The following is an 18,569-nucleotide window of genomic DNA, read 5'->3' as shown; positions in this document are numbered from 1 at the left end:
TGGAAGAACTGCATTTGACATGTTAAACCAAAATGTTGACAGATAAATAATATACAACAATACCTATAAGCTACTACTAACCTGCTCAAGGTGCTGAACAATCCCCTTAAACCCCCTTAAGAAATTGTCCAAGGCCCTCAATAGGTGAGAGACCCACCTTGTACCTCCTACTCTGGTGGGCATCAGTGGTTTTATCCCTAGCACTGAGAAACTGTCCTTCAATTTGGCTCTGTTCAGTGGGCTCCTGTGATAGAGGGTGAACAAGCCAGTCAAGAGGTCCTCAACTTTCCTACAGTGACTGTTGGTCTTCATTACATCTTTAAATGCCAACTCAAGGCGGTGTGCCATGCAGTGGACTCCTAAAATGTACGTCCTTTCCCCAAGAAGCCTGCTGACAACTCCTGTCTTGGATCCTGTCATAACGGCCGCTCCATCTGTCCCACAAGCAACTAGCTTGTCCTTCCGTTCCTCCTCACCACCACTGACTGCAGACATCTGGGAGCATATTGCATCTGTTATATGTGCTGCATCTGCCTTTTTCAATGCCTGGATCCCCACAAACTGCACCTTGACTTTTCCTGCTCTGCTCATTCTAGTGTAGACCAACTCGTCTTCTATTACACTACTGTCTGTGGATCCATCTGCCATTATGGAGATTAACTTGGTGGCAGATATCTCCTCCTTTACCTTCCTCCTTTCAACCTGTGCTATGTAGTGCATGAAGACTTGGGCTTGGTTTGCATTTCTGTATGTCTTCCCTACAGCTAACCCTTTCTGTTCATCCACCCTACAGAAAAAATGACAATTCACAGTTAGCTTGATAACACATGTATACATACACACACACACACGTCTGGTTCACTATCTTTGTGGGGACTCTCCATAGACTTAATAGTTTTTATACTGTACAAACAATATATTCTATCTCCTTACACTAACCCTACCCATCACAGAAAACTTTCTGCATTTTTACATTTCCAAAAAAACTCGATGATTTATAAGCTTGTGTACCCATGGGGACCTCTATTTAGGTCCCCACTGTGACACGACTCGAGTCCCATGAGTCTGTGTGCATTCAGGTTGAGGTCACCACTGGGATAGAAAAACAGGTACACACACACACACACACACACACCGTGCTAACTCAACAGATATTAGTTAGACCTAAGTTACCGCAGCTCGTATGTAAACAAATCACACACGGCTGTGTCTGATTTAGTCAGTAGACAGTTCCTGGCAACTGTTAATTACAGCCTTCAGGAACTGTTAGGCAGAACTAAATTAATGTTAATATTAATATATTAATATTACTGGTAAAGTTACCGGGTACTGGACATTTTCTCACTGGTTCCCAGCTCCCAACATACACACGCACACACATCTGTGTAACTGTCATTGTACCGTAACCAACGTCAGCTTTGCTTTATCTCATCTCATCCCATCTCACCAACAGTTTAATACTTACTCGCACATCCAAACGTAGTCAGAGAAGGGCCTCATCTTCTTGCCGATCGCGTGAACATTACGAAACAGGAGTCGCATCCTCTCAAACTGCGCTGCTTTCATGGACGTCAGTGCCTTGACCGCAGCGGTCTCCTCCGGAAGCGCAGTCTTTGCTATTTTGCAGCTTATCGTGTGTAGGTAGCTTTTTGATGACTCGTGGTCCTTAATTGCTTCTAATTTTAGGTTTTTGTTCCGATTACAAAAGGATTTGACTTCGCTTTCTCTGAGCCATACATACGGCAGTCACTGCAGTACATTTCGTCTGTACTGCTGTCATAAATCAGCCACTCACGAACCTTGCCATTATCGCCAATTGTCCACTTTGAATTAAAACGTCGTCTTTTATTTTTTTTATTTGACTAATCTTCATCTTTTTGTTGGTTGTTAGTTTCAGCTGGCCTCTTTACCCCAGTAATGTGCCGCCACATTTTGAGCTAAAATCCAACGAAATGGCGGACTTTAAAAAAAAAAACAACAACAGACGCAAAAAAACAACAACTAATGAATCACTCAATTCTCATTGGCTATCCGCCAATGTGGCAGGTAGATTGACAGTTTTACCCGCCAATTGCAAAATTCACCCGCATTTGGCGCGTGGTCGGGTGTTAATTTCAGGCCCTGGTGGAGTGGCTACAGAAATTGAAATCTACAGGTAACGCTAATACACACTAAATACACAGTCACACAATGCTGATGTTGTTAACAATAACAATTTGATAACAATATAACAGTAATAATAACTTGCACGGTTTGATCCGAGCTAAGCGATCGTTAGATTTAATCATCATTGGCAGCGTGATTTATTGTAGGCCTAATGCTTTTTTCCTCAGTTGGTCAAAACAAAAGTGGCAAACATGTTATTTATTTGTTCAGATGATATTTTCCAGTGAAAATTCTTATATTGGTCATACTTTCAAGACGTAGAATCTGTGATTCTGAAGTTCAGTATCCACACCGGTGCGGTGATTGACAGCAAACATTAGATTAATCCGCGCTGACGAGCTGCGCCGAGGCACAACGCACGTACTGATAACTGTTCCGCATATGACTGCAATTGCAGGTTTCAAACAGAGATGGCGGCAAAGAGGAAAAATTGCACACAGCAGCTTTAAACACTTTTATTGTACACATACTACTATAAATTTTTATATATTTGGTTGAATGTATGTTATTTTTACAATTAACAGGTTGCGATGTCAAGGTACTAAAACTGATATATGTTATGTGTACGCGAGGCGCCGGCGCGATCACTTGAATTTTCTTATAAAAGTAGAAACAACTCTAAAATAGGCTACTCAGACATTTATGGTCACATAGATGTAACACCATTTGAATCTGTGAAGGGTTAAAGATGCAATATGTAATATTTTTGCAGTAAAATATCCAAAACCACTAGGCCAGTGTCATATATTTTGTTCACTTGAGTACTTAAAACCATTGTTGTTTCCAACTATTTGTAAATCATGAGAAAATGGCAGTTTTAACCAAGGCTCCGGGATGTGTGAGGAGTCGCCTGTCAATCGCATCATATCCGTGTTACCCTCGGTTACCGGTTTTATTTTGTAGAAACCATGGAAACACCAAAGACGCTTTGATAAATCACATGTTTTCATAGACAAGGGAACAACTTTTTTATATATTCATAGGCAGAAAAAGAGTTTATTTTATATAGCTCAACATGTTTAGTCTTATTGTTTAAATCTAATTTTCTTGATTGTCTTTGAGTACCATGCTTTACCACGCCTCAGAGAAAAACACTATTCTGTGAAGAAGCTAACATAGCATAATCAGATGGAGCTTTATTTTTAGTAACAGTAATACAGCATTTTCTCCATCATACAATACGTTTTAATATTAATTGTATGTCATTTATCAACACAAGCCATCCAGCATTTAATATGATATTATAAAATCGATCTATCTTACTGCAGTGTGTAACAGTGTCTCACAGCAGCCGCTGAGCGAATGCACAGAGTAATGTTAACATCATTTTCAACACACTCAAATGTATCTAATATGATAAACAGAGCTGCGTTACCTCATACCGAAGAGTATATTCTTTGCTCATACTCATGACCGGAAAAGCGGAAGCAGCACTACTAGTACTACTAGTAGTAGTAGTATCTTCTTTTAATAATAATTACTATTATCTGTTTTTTTTACATAAACACTGAATGACAAACAATATCTTAAGCCCCACCACCAGTTCTGCTTAGTTAAAATGACAAATATGCATTCATGGTTACCAAGTTTTAGTTCTTGTTAACCCTGTAAAGCCCACTGTTGCAGAATTACATCACTTTCAACAATTTAAAAAAAAAAAAAGGCCTGCAAATGTTTTTTCTCTCAAGACCACATTTACATAGTTAATGGGTTCTATTGTTTGTCCTCACAATGCTATTGGATAGAATAAGTGTTTATAGGTTCGGTCATCTGGACTTTGCGTCAAGCTCATCTCCTTTTTGGATTTGTCTGGATTTTTCCAGATTCAAGTAAGTAAAATTCCTTACATATTTTTTGTGTATATTATAATGTCTAGAACACAGATATATTTAGTTACTCTGGAAAACATTAATCAAATTTAATTTAGAGATTGTTGCCTGTTGATAGATAGATGCCTGTTGCATTGTTCAGAGACAGATGTGAATGGTCTTGATAAGTATAATAAGCATAATAGGCCACACAATATTGTTTGAATTTTTGTTCTTGAATTTTCAGACAGTATTATTTGGATGTAGTAGAGGAATTGTGATTAGCATTTGCATTGAAATTATAATACTTTTAATGGATAATACTTAGACCATGTGTCGAGGGTAGAGATCTACCACCCTGTCTATTCTTTCAGTTTATCTACTACAATATAAGACCCATGTGTATTATTCACTTATTTTTTTTTTTTTTTTACTTTTTCCATTTCAGAATGCCAAGATGTCATCGGAATACCCCCCACTGGATGTATGCAAAGACATGATTGCACATTTCCCAGTAAAGACAAAGAGAGGACACCGCAGATGCTGCAATAATGGATACACAAACACACTGTATCAAGTGCAATGTTCGCCTGTGCTTCTCAAATGAAAATAACTTAGGGACAGTCTTAGGGACTATCACTGCAAAACACAGACTTCATTCAAACCACATTGAAAGTAATAGAAGAAAAAGTTTTATGAATAAATTTTTTTCCAATATTTTTATTAATAAATGCTTATTCATAAAAATGATTGTTGTGTGATTATTACTCATGATTTCAGACAAAGTGAGCACAAATACAGAAATTCTTCTCCTAACTAGGCCCAACGTTGCAATATTACAACATCTCCTTAAAAACGTACTAAAATGTAAATGATTTGATTATCATGATATTATAGAATGCTTGATTGATTGATTGATTGATTAATGTTAAGAGCTTTGCCATTTTACAAAGATAAGCTAATTTAGTGGAATCATATATAATTTTTTGTTCTGGCTTTATTCTGTACTGTCGTCTCCACTGGTTTCAAAATATGTCTCCATTTTCTGCTTGTCTGGCGCTTTGCAACAACACAACCTTGTTTCTGCAGTGACTTTAAACATGTTTCCTATAATCCTATTTCCTATAACAACAACCTATCACAGAAACGGCTCAACACGTGATAAAACTAGGCCTGCTTTTATCCTGCATGTTATTTTATAAAATAATATTAATAACAATCCTAATGACTTTATTTTGTAATCATACATACATGCCAGCTTTGTAGTTTCATCGATTGTAAGGTTTGTCATGCTTAATGTGTTCAGAATAAGGGCCAGATTATCCATAGACGGGATTGGGCGAGTGCCCTGGGGCACCAGCCAATAGGAGGCCACCAAGTGATTGAGATAATGACTAGACTTTTTTCTTTAAATCATGTTTTGTATATAATTTAGCTGGAAAGATACAGATACAAAATTAACAGTTAATGATACAATATATACAGAGAGAATATAAAGAGCCCTGCCCCTTTGATCAGGAAAGTGAAAGTGCCCTTTGCAGTCCCATTGCGGTGAGACCTTCACTCCCGGATCTGTGGGATCCAACGCAACAGAGGACGACGCAGGCGATAAGACACTACTCGCGTACGAGTTGCGGGAGTATCGAATGATTTTTGCGGGAAGCGGGTGAGGGGGCGCGGGACTGAAAAATCCATCCCATCCGATGTAGGTCTCTACATCGCGGTGCCCCCGTGTTCCTATTTCTCCTCTCCCAGAACGCAATTTCGCCCTTGCCCTCGCGGAGGTCTGTGCATGCCGCTGCATGGAGGACACCAGGTTTATTCTTGCTTATTTATTGGGAAAATCTCATTAAAACCAAAATTATAGGCCTATGTGGTGCCCCATGCACTGACAACCATATAAATATTCACAGTGCTATTCTGTAATTTCTGTCAAATGCAGGCAAATTTCGCTGTATATAAAACATACAATACGCTTCAAATGATTACACATATATGTAATTGTTCATGTGCAATTTGTTACCTAGGAAGCACCTAGGTACTAGGAGCTACTTTTTACATTCAGTAATCAGTAATGTAATCAAATTACAATTTTAATGTAGTAATTTGTAGTGGATTACATTTTCTGAGTAACTTACCCAATACTGCCTATGTTTGACGAGGCGTGAGCAAGTCAAATAAACCACGCAAAATCTGATCAAAGCACTCAGGCTGAAGCCTAGTTTTACATGAGGAGGTGGGGAGCTTTTTACCAGAGCTTTTTTAGTGATTTTAGTCCCATCTGAATGTGCCATCTCAGTAATCATTACGGGCAAAGTCAGTTTACTTCATATTTGTGCAGTTTTTGAGTAGGCTTTTATACAAAAACAGATTTTTATGTAAAATTCACTTTATAAAAGACCCACATTTCTAACTTTCATTCATGAGGATAACATGGATAATTTGACATGGTTTAGTGTAAGATTATTGCCACTACAGAGATCCACTATACTCCAAAAACAGCACAAATGTTGAGTAAAAAAAATAAAAATAAACAGAGTAAAATTAAATATGACATAAAAGGAAGGGCATAAAAATATGAACTTGAGTGCAGCCCTGGAGTACCTCAACAGGACACTTTGTAGATTTATTTGAAATATCCATCAGTCTCAGATCAGAGTATCAGAGCTGATGAGTTGAACCTAGAGCAGGAATGACCAAACCTGTTCCTGGAGATCTACATACATGCAGAGTTCAGATCCAACCCTGATCCTGCCCCTGAAGATCTTAGTTCACTGCTTCAGGTGTGTATATTGTGTACACACAATGCAGAAGTATAAATCAGCCTCAAGTCTTCAGGAATGCTTGAAAATTACAGGCAGGTGTATTTGATTAGGGATGAAACTTAACTCTGCAAAAGAGTGGTCCTCCAGTACCAAAGCTGCCCATCCCTGATCCATAGGATAGGGTATAGATCATACATCAGTGGTTCTCAAACTTTTTTCCCAGTGGGCCGCACAATGGTCCAAGTGCAAGTCTCACGGGCTGCATATACTTTACATATGACGTCACCAATGCAAACCAATCAGATTTAATGTTATGGTATTAGCAGATAATACTATTATTATACGTAGATGTTGCACACAATAAATAACAAACAAAAACTAACTTACTGACATTAGCTTTACAATAATTATCAGTAATGCTCAGTGAACACACAAACTGAATATACAATCACTTTAAGTTGCTATTTAATTCTGTATGACTGTATGACTCTCTTCAACAGCATCGCAATAGTCACCAAACAATCACATAAACACCTTAATAAGCAAATGTTACTCAGCTCTTTTTACAAACAACACTGAGCGCACTGTAGGCTAATTATCTCTAATGATATCAAGCTTTCTGTCATGTTGCAATCCCTCGCGCAGCATCAGATCCATGAGTGTGCGCAGAGTTGGGCTCATTCCAGCCGCGGTGCGCTGATGCGGTTATTTTTACTTATTTAAAATAGACCAAACAAACACATTGAATTCACAGTTCAGTCTTTTGAAATTGTAGGTTTTGCTTGTCAAGTACTTTACTACAGAGCAAACAGGAAGGCTGCCCATCTCGCTCATTAACAACTGATTCTTCCATTCTTCTTACCTTTACTGCTGATGCTGCTACTCTTCTTGTTTGCATGTGTTCCTTCATTTTATGTTCCACATTTAGTTTTTCACCTTTAATAACAAATTTGACTATTTTGAGGCTTAAATTTACAAAATGGCTACTTTTTTAATTCTTCCTAAGCGCGCACTTGTGTTTGTTTCGAGTGATGTGCTCCGCATTTACATTCGTGACGGGCCGCAGGTTGAGAACCACTGCTCCACACCCATTGAAACGCTTACTGCAGTGAAGTGTTGTGTCGTGCGACTCACTGGATGTCATGGCAACTGAATCACGGAGGAAAACTTTAAATATCTCGCCTTCCCTTTAATCTCCAAAAAGACATAAAACACTAAACAAATGATTTTGACATGCGTTTATCAAAGTAGGAAATCCAGACTTTTAATCCCTTACACACAATTACTGCTGTTGAAATACGAAATGGAGGCGGGTCCGGATTGAATTCCCTCGGGGTCCGGATCCGGACTTTGAGAAGTGCTGTCATACATGTTGTTGATTTTGATGCTTGAAATGTCTAACTAATGTCTAAATGTTTTTTTTTTTTGTCTATTTTCGTCCTAGACCTAATGGCACTGAGAGAGGCGAGTCATGAACTTAATGAAAGGGATGAAGAGAAAATTATAAATTATAATTATAATTTAATGACTGAAGAAAAATCAACAAAGTTTTCCTTACAAAAAGGAGCTCAAAAGACTGGAACTCAAAGTTATTTCACATGCCAACAGTGTGGAAAGACTTTTGATCAACATAGAAACTTTCAAGTCCACTTGAGAGTTCACACTAGAGAGAGAGCCTTCACTTGCCAACAGTGTGGAAAGAGAAAAGCCTCACACCTGCAAACAATGTGGAAAGAGTTTCAGTCAAAAAGGAAGCCTTGAAATCCACATGAGAATTCACACTCGAGAAAAGCCTTTCACCTGCCAACAGTGTGGAAAGAGTTTCATTAGAAATGAAAACCTGAAAGTCCCCATGAGAACTCACACTGGAGAAAAGCCTTACACCTGCACTCTGTGCGGGAATGGTTTCACAGAGGAACGAATCCTCATGCAACACATGAGAACTCACACTAGAGAGAGCCCATTTACCTGCCAACAATGTGGAAAGAGTTTCATTAGAAATTAAAACCTTAAAGTCCACATGAGAATTCACACTGGAGAAAAGCCTTTCACCTGCCAACAGTGTGGAAAGAGTTTTAATGAGACAGGAAACCTTAAAATCCACATGAGAATTCACACTGGAGAAAAGCCTTACACCTGCCAACTGTGTGGGAAGAGTTTCAGTCAAAAAGGACACCTTATAGACCACATGAGAGTTCACACTGGAGAGAGCCCATTCACCTGCCAACAATGTGGAAAGAGTTTCATTAGAAATGAAAACCTTAAAGTCCACATGAGAACTCACACTAGAGAAAAACCTCATACCTGTCAAGAGTGTGGAAAGAGTTTCAGTCAAAAAGGAAACCTTATAGCCCACAAGATAATTCACACTGCGGAAAAACCTTATACCTGCCAATAGTGTGGAAAGAGTTTCAGTCAAAAAATAAACCTTATAGTCCACATGAGAACTTACACTGGAGAAAAGCCTAGCTTTGATTCATTATTTTCTAAAATCAAAATAAAATTGAACAGCTCAATATTGTAATAAATCAAGGTCAACATAACAGCCTCTTAAATGTTAAAAGCGTGAAATGCTCACAGTTCACAAAGCTTACGCTACGTCCTATGCCTTCTCTATAAGTTGTTTGCACATGACGTCAGTGCTGCACGCAAAATGCGGCAGGTGGGCAAGGAGTGATTTTACTATATAGGAATCAAAATTCCTATTTTTTGCATTGTAACTTGTATAGTTTTTGTGTCTGCTGATACTGAAATGAATATGGAACCTGCTTACTTTATTTGTTTTTGACTTGGTTAAATATTAACATTCTTCATGGTATCGTTTGCAGGGAAAAGAAGATATTCTATCCCATTGAATGAAAATTTGGTGTTTTCACTTCAGTTTTGTAGAATTCGATTTACAATGTTGATCTGGTTACCATGAGAACTGTGTCACGCACTGCTGCTTCAGCCATCACATGGTAGAAAATGTCAGAATAAATAAATGTGTTCAACAAGCTGACAGAAGTCGATCCATTTCTTTGTTAGTAGGGTGTAAATATTCACTTTCCCATATGTCCATGGAGGAGAATAGGATGGGCATTCAGCAAACAGAAACCGACATGTTTTTTTATTTTTATTTATATCAACAAATGACAACCAAAATCAAACCCATAGAATCTTGTGAAGTTTTTTTAAGTGGCTGTGTGCAGTGGCTGAACAATTTGTTATTTTTATGTTGATTTGTTACACGCATATTACACAGTAAAATGCATATATCAGAGAGTAATCAAAATGGCTCGGAGAATTTATGACTCGAATAGAGATCTCGACTCTTAACTTTACTAGTGCATATTACTAGTCTCATGGTAAACAATTAATCCGTGCAAGTTAAAACACAGAAAAAATTGTTTGTTGCTGTAATCTTTAATCAAAATCTGAAAAGTTACTTCTGGTCTGAAATGGCGTTCCTTCTCTGATTACGTCAGTTTGACGACTTGGGTTGAAAACGCGTAAACCACTCTGCAACCGTTCGTCTGCTATGAGCGAGAGACAGAGTGGAGGAGCGCAAGAGATGGAGAGGAGCAGCCTAACAAGTTGCATGATTTAACGTGTTTCTAGGGCTGTGTTCCAGTTCGTTTTTTAAATGCCCTTCCCTTGCTAATTTCCTTCAGTCTTGTTGACTGGGATGTACGTCATTGCTTACGTTGCACGAGTGCCCACTACTGACGAAACTGCAATGGGCTGAACTGGAACATCCTAAGCCCTCCATTCCGGAATTCGCAATGGAGCTGATTTATTTATTTTTTTTGCCCTTACAAAATTGTTTAATACAGCATTCTATATGTGTTTTAAATGTTTTAAAAAATAATAATTATAATATTATAGAGTTGTTTGTGGTGGTGTAAATTAAACACAATATGCAGTGACATCATAAACGTGTTGTATTGTGGGTTATGGAGCTGCCTGAAGTGTACATATGAAGTAGAGTCGCTCCTTCTGTCAAAATCGGGTCTGTCCATATAAAGTTCCCTCGTCCACTTCACGAAGTGGAACACACTTAAAAATGGTGGCAGGGATTCCCCCGAGGAGAAGTGTTTATGGAAGTTTGCGAGTGCATGTCTAAAAACTGGAGTGGAACGCAGCCTAACATGTTTGGTACTTTGTGGCATATTGAAATGTGTTTCTGATAGTGAATTAGTGTGAAGCATGCTATTTCCTGTTGCCAGCTGGTGGCGCTACGCTATTAGACTGACCATATATTCGATGTAGTTTTGGTTGAATCTCTATGAGTAGTTGATCACAGTGTAAAACGTCTCAGGTTACGTATGTAACCATGGTTCCCTGAGAATAGGGAACGAGACTCTGCATTGGAATACGCAATGCGGAACGTCACGTGACCCAGGTGTCTGAAAGCCAACTATCTAACAACTCTAATCCCTATTGGCCGGCGACAGCGTATGACGTAATATGGCGTGACCCGGAGTATAAAGGAGCACCTGAAGAAACAGTCAGCAGCTATCGTCTTGGGGGACTGTTCTGCAGGCAGGCAACCCAAAGTATGGCAAGGAAACGCAGAGTCTCGTTCCCCATTCTCAGGGAACCATGGTTACATATGTAACCTGAGACGTTCCCTTTCGAAAGGGAAGAACTCAACTCTATGTTGGAATACGCAATGGGGAATGATATACGCACGCCACCATGCTTGAGGAGAGTGCATGCCAAAAATATGGCTGTCAAACGTCAAGCAGTTTCGAAGGAAACACTTAGTAACTCACCCTCGGTTCACACCAGGCTGTCAGTGAAAGCATTCCCTATGGCCAACAGCCCAAGCTGAGCCTACACAAGGCCTTCCTCTATAGAGAGAGAATGCCTAATAAGGCCGCTAGAGCATCTGAGACCAACTTTTCTGCAGACAAAGTGGTCACTTCTAGGGAATGAGGCCAGGGAACCGAAAGGAACCCCAACCAGTCACTAGAGGGGAACGAAATCACCCCCAATGCCACCAGGGAGGCCGACCTGGTCTATCATAAGACAAGCTTAGTCTTGGCCAGTCCCTGTCTGAACACAGAATCTCAAAAACACATCCTTCACAGAAGGGAGCTGATAAAAGTGACTGCAAAAGGGCAGGAGCAACCCAAACCCACATGTAGAGATAGGGATCCTGGAGAGCGGAACTCAGCTGAGTGCTATGAACCCTCATGTTGAGGGGAGTATGATCCACTCATCCTAGGATCTACTCAGCACTTAATTAATGCATTGCGGAGGCTGTGCGCTAAACACCTGATGCTTCAGGGGAGCACAAACCAGCCTATGGCTAAATCTTAGGAGGAGACCTAATTAAGGCCTACCACCATGATCAGCTTAGGGAGCTAAGCACTACTACGTACATAACCTGAAAGGGAATTACTAAGCTTACCTAAAAGGTACACCATGCAATGGGCACATACTCATGGAGGCCAAGAGGGCCTAGAGCATGAAAGTAACTGAATATGATACAGAAGTATATTCAGGAAGTGGCCTGGAGGGGCCACCCTGAACACTTGTCTTGCTGGCAGCTGACAGGCAACTTCAATGGCAGCATAGGAGGCTGCAAAGCACCCGCATGATAATCTACCCAACACAACCTAACGAGCAGTGTACTCAGTAAAAGCACCTTTTTACTGAAAAGCACCTTTTTCTCCTAGTGGGGCCTACAAAATCAGCGACAAGTGGCGTTCAGCAACTGTAGAGTAAAAACACAGACTGTGTGCTAGAAACCCTGATACAGGGAGCACAAACCAGCCTAGGGCTGAACCTCAGGAGGAGGCCTCATGGAAGCCTATGTAGCAGGGATATATATATATATATATATATATATATATATATATATATATTATTTGTTTTTATTATTAATTGTTTTGGGGCATTTTATTTTGAAATCGTTGCATGCCCTTACTAAATATAGTATGTACGTCGGCTGACGTCCATATGTAGGTAAGGCGTTCAAAACGCAGTGCAATCAGAAGTTTGTCCTCTTTCCTGCAATGCCAAGTGTTCATGTCATGTTTATATGATCAAATACAATAAAGTATTCTGTGTGATGTTATATTTGACCATTAGTTTGTGTTATCAACCTGGTAAATGTAGTTTATTAGAGTGCTCTTTACTAGTGAATAGTGCATTGCGTGAGATGGCGGCAAAGTGTGTGCATTGTGTGTGTGAAGGATATGTTAGCAGCTATGCGGCTTACGTCTCAATTAAGGAATATTTATATATAGATAAATAGAAATTGATAAATAATAGGTCGATATGTTTAATAAAAAATATGTGTATGTATAATTATATTTTGTAAACTAAATAGATATTTTAGCCTTAATATATTTTGTATTTTGTACACTTAGGAGATGTATTTTATATATATTGTATATTGCATTCATTGTGTGATCTGTGGTTAACTACCTGGGGTACTTAACATGTATTTTGTGGTTAACAGGCACAATTAAGAGCAGTTTGCAGATAACAGTGCCTGTCTGTTTGTGTGTTTCACCACACAGGTATGTTAAATGGTATACAAGAACCACTGTAATGCGGTTGTGACTTATTGGTATATATTAGAATGACATATTTGTGAATGTATTATTATATTATATGACTTATATTATTATTAATATTTTTATTACTCATACTATTATATATTATGTATATGATGTGTATGTGTGTTGTAAAGTGTGTGTATGTTACTCTCTTTCCTGCAATGCCATCAGAGAGGAGAGGCACAATTAAGAGCAGTTTGCAGATAACAGTGCCTGTCTGTGTGTTTCACCACACAGGCACTGCAATTAAATCACCTTGGTCAAAAACCAGCTTTGTGTGGATGATTTTTTATTTACCATCAAAAATTCAACACAACGCAGAGGAACAACCGCTACACCTACAACCCATGATCAGCTTAGGGAGCTAAGCACTATTACACAAAAAAACCTAACAGGTAGGCCACACTGTGGGCACATAATCATGGAAGGGCATTCAATGGTGGCCTCTGAGGGCCACCTTGAACACCTGTCTTGCTAAGAGGAGGACATATGACTCAATGACAGTAGTTAAACTGTAAAGTGCCCACTGGACAATCCACCCAGACTCAAGCAGGCTGATGTAGTTATAACCAAACCTCAGTAAGGTTTTACCACCAAAACTCACCCTGAGAGGTCAGCCACTCAGAACAGTACTCGGAAAAAGCACCTTTTTACTCTCAAAGTGAGAGGAGTACATAACTGTACTCCAACATGCTACGCAGGAGGCCCATAGGGCCTACCTTAGTAAACATGTGGCATCAGCAGGTGGCGACTGTAACAATACCAACCATTAGCCATGCATTCAAAGATTTAGTTTCTAAAAGGAGTGCATATTATGCCACATACTCCAAGAGAGGCCTGCTTAAGGCCTGCTCAACAGAGGTGGGGTGTGGCCGATGGTGGTATTGGATTCACAACCATCCTGCCAATATGTCAGCTAAAAAGGAGGCCTATAGGGCCTACAATCTCAGCAACAAGTGGCATTCAGCCCGTTTGTCCATATATCACACACTGTGCCAACACGTAAACTAAAAGGTGTCCTTATTAGGGCCTACCGTAGTAAACACGTGGCAATAGCCAGTCCAAGACCATATCAACCATCAGGCCATGCATTCAGTGGAAAACTTTCACGCACTACTAAGAGAAGGAATGCATATTATGCCGCCATACTCCATGAGAGGCTACTCAAGGCCTACTCAACAGAGTTGGGGTGTTCTCGGATTCCCAGGCATCCTGTCGACAAGTCAGCTAAAAAAAGAGGCCGGATGCATTCACACAGGCAGCAGGAGCAGCGCGTAAGTGCCAAAGCAGGAGCGTTGCGCAAGCAGCAGTGCTGCGATTGTTTTGGAGCCGAGTCTATTTTTGCTGCGCTGCTGACGCTCATTTAAAGTGAAAGCACACTTTTGATGGACAAAATAAATATAATTTCACACAAAAAGTGTTCAAAATGCACAGAATTAGCATGTCTAATGTGTTTTAACAAGAATTTGAGTATGACAGGAAAGAAAATTAAGAATCAAAAATAATTATAGAAGATTTACCCATTTAAACTTGTTTTTAATTATTCAGTTTGGGTTAAAAGTATGGTGTATTATAAAAAACTAAAGTAAACTAGCCAGAAAATATGATATATATAAACATTACATTAGTTATTACACAGACTGCAGCATACCCAAATCAAACCAGAGTTTGCTGGCTTTTTTCGAAGAGTTTGCTGTCCTGTAAACATGTGCACGTGGCAGATGATGTCAAACACAAAGCTTACCTCATTCGTGTGCAGTAATGGATGACACAAGGCTTTTATTTATTTATTTTTATTTATATATTTATGTTTATATGAGAATGTTGTACACCTCCCTATTTTAACAAACTTTCAAGACTATCAAGTTTATAAATGACCAACATATAAAAACAAATTTATAGCTGTCTTTGTAAAGAAATGCTCACTTTATATGTAGCTTGGAGCCGCTGCTGTGACGCTGTACAAACGCTTCCAGTGTGAATACCCGCACGTCTCTGCAGCTGCAGTGACGGTGTAGTTATGCTCACGTGCTGCTCACGCAACGCTCACGTTTGCAGTGTGAAACAGGCGTAAGAGCCTACAATCAAAGTTATATGCAATATAGCTGTTAACAAGATCACAAAAAGGGAGCTAATAGAAACTAGTTTTTCTCAAAAAGTTGTTCTATACTACCCAGAGTATGCAATCCAACAGGTGATGCACTCAGTAATAACAATAAACATACAAATGGAGAATATTAGGTCACCAATGTCTCCAAAAGCAGCTACATGAAAAAGCCTGCTATTATGAGAACAGGTGCTAACCTGTGGCAGCATAACTAAGCTCGCATATAACGTAGGGCAAAGGTCTAGAACTTCAAAGCAATTTTACACAACACTTTGATGTATATGCTATTTTCAAAGAGGAAAATATTTTTCTCCCTTCAGATTCTCAAATCTGTACTGAGCCATAGAGGACGGATGCTAAACATTAGCAATGTCAACTCAAACTTGATAAAAACAAGTAGCTCAGAAGAAAGAACACATTTTCCATAGCATAAAAAAGTGGGGCCTAGCACAAACAGCTTGATTTATCTACACAAAGATAAGGGCCTACCACTTGAGATAACAGCATCAGGGAGTCAAAAAACAGTCTACAATCTAGCTGTTAAACTCAACAATTGCACCTACATAACAAGGGAATAATGGGCATACGGCCTAACAACTCCCTCGGGAGGAAGCCAGAACTAGGAACTATACAACCTAACAAGGGATAGGTTACATAGGGTTATATGTAAATAACACACCTAACCTAGCTCTAGCCTGGCCGCTAAGATACGGGCCTTCTTACAGGGCCACAAGCCTAGTGAAGCCTGGGTTTCACCTCTAAATCTTATGGATAAGAGAAAGAAAGTGAAGCTCACAAGCAAACAATGTCAGGCCGCCGATTAGAGCCAACCTAAACATGCATATTAACTGAAGTGATGAGTGCTAATTCAAACTACTCTAGAAAACAGCAGATGAGAAGCTACTCTAAACAGGTGGCCATTTTGTGGCCTGCACAACATATATTCTAGCCAGTCCATCAACATCAGTTTGCCCAAAAAAAAAACTAATTTTACTGACTACATGCTCAGAAAACTATACAGGAAAGTAAGGTCTTATTTTAAACACATAAAATATAGACCCTCCTGTGCCTCAAAGACGGAAGACTCCTAATGCTCCTTTTTTACATGAAAGGATGGAATCTAAGGTTCTTTTGAGCCTAAAAGATCCTCTTACTATCAAACAGAAATAGCGGGCTGACAGAAATAATCACTATGGGCCCAGCCATCAGTCTGACCATAAAAAGCATCTGAGCATGATATATGTTGATATATATATATATACACAGGAGGTGGAAGAAGAAGAGGAGAGGGTCGATATAAATCGCCCTATGTAGCTGGGGAATCAAACGCAACAGTGTTTACAACAATCGATCACCCATCTCACTCTCGCTTCTTCCTCCTTCCGTCTGTCTGGGTTCAGATACAAATCTGAATGGCTAGGGGTTTTTCCATGCCCTCCCGATCTCAAACACAGAGATCAGAAAGGAATGGAAAGCTGGCGCATTAATGGACAGTAAGGAACTGTTGTCAAGCCGTCCACACGCGGCCCCTTTCTTAACGCGCTCTCCCGGCAGCTGCAGCCCGCCAAGAAGTGCGTCCCAAACACACAGCAGCTCACATACACAAGCCAGAGGAGTGCTCGCCGCCGCGATGACGTCAAACATCATCCACTCGTTCTTGCCAGCCATGGGGAAGTTGAGAGAGAATACAACGAGCCATATGATTGCAGCCACCACTATGCCTCAGCACAAACGGGGCTTTAATCACCAGGCAGAGATGCTTCCCTCAGGAAGAGTGCCAAGCAGGAACGGAGCATCCTGATAGGGAGACGCTCATAGTAAACAACAGACAAACACACAGACGGCACCCTCAAGCACTGTCTATGCGCGCTCCTCTCCAGACAGAAAACACCCAGAAAAATATGTATATCAAGTGTAAAACCCTGGGACACAGAGAAACACACTTTCTTGAACATTTGTAAGGCATATATAAAAACCCACCCGCAGTCAATATAATCGTGATCAGACAGAACAGGATCGAAAGACGATGAGATGCTGACTGTTTATTCAGGTGCTCCTTTATAATCCAGGTCGCACCATATTACGTCATAGGCTGTCGCCGGCTAATAGGGATTGGAGTTGTTGGATAGTTGGCTTTCAGACACCTGGGTCACGTGATGTTCTCCATTGCGTATTCCAATGCAGAGTTGATTTCCTGTTGTCCGCAGGCGCTATGACTGTAATTGAATATTGCTAGGTTGATATCTTCAGGCTAGGACTCTAATAAAACATGTGAATTTTCGGGCAGATCGGACATTGCATACCCGAGTTACAACACCTTCTGTTTCATGGCGAAACATCGAAATTTGTCAGGCTGCCACAGACACGCCCTTCAGCGAAAACTCTAGGGCTGCATTCCAGTTCGTTTTTTAAATGCCCTTCCCTCTATAACTTCCCTCAGTCTCGTTGACTCGTAAGTACGTCATTGCTTATGTTGCACGAGTGCCCACTACTGGCGGAACCTTTGCAATGGGCTCAACTAGGACGTCCTAAGCCCTTGATCACTTGGAATCCATAATGGAGCTGATTTATTATTTATTTTTCCCCTTACAAAATTATTTAATACAGCATTCTATATGTATATATGTGTTTTAAATGTTTTAAAAAATACTTAATATATCATAGAGTTGTTTGTGATGAGGTAAATTAAACGCGATATGTGTTGACGTCATAATCGTGTTGAATTGTGGGTTATGGAGCTGCCTGAAGTGTACATGTGAAGTAGAATCGCTCATTCAATAAAAATTGAGGGTCTGTCCATATAAACTTCCCTTGTCCACTTCACGAAGTGGAATGCACTTCAAAATGGCGGCAGGGATTCCCCCGAGGGGAAGTGTTTAGGGAAGTTTGCGAGTGCATGTCTAAAACTGGAGTGGAACGCAGCCTAGATCTTCACAATTTAACCTCACAAAGGCCTTTAGATTAGACTGACCAAATATGATGTTGATCTGATTAAAGCTCTAGGAGGAGTTTGTTAAAGTACAACGTTGTTCCTGTTCCGTTTGAGCTTTCGATCAAAGACTTTTTTGTAGGTATTGGGCTGTTAAATGTGTGTACTGAATTGGGTCATTTCCACTTTAAGGCTGGTTCACACTGCGCGATTTTGGCCACGTTTTGGTTATCTGAAACA

At 39.9% G+C, this 18,569-nt stretch overlaps 1 pseudogene; it reads left to right on the top strand.

Moving 5' to 3' along the window:
- Positions 1–6,698: 6,698 nt before the first annotated feature.
- Positions 6,699–9,263, top strand: LOC137005126 (gastrula zinc finger protein XlCGF57.1-like; annotated as a pseudogene).
- The last annotated feature ends 9,306 nt before the right edge of the window (positions 9,264–18,569 follow it).

Source organism: Chanodichthys erythropterus, chromosome 3, assembly GCF_024489055.1.
Source record: "Chanodichthys erythropterus isolate Z2021 chromosome 3, ASM2448905v1, whole genome shotgun sequence".
Classification (NCBI taxonomy): Eukaryota; Metazoa; Chordata; class Actinopteri; order Cypriniformes; family Xenocyprididae; genus Chanodichthys; species Chanodichthys erythropterus.
Note: the sequence above shows the minus strand (reverse complement) of the source record. Positions and strands in the feature narration are given on the sequence as shown.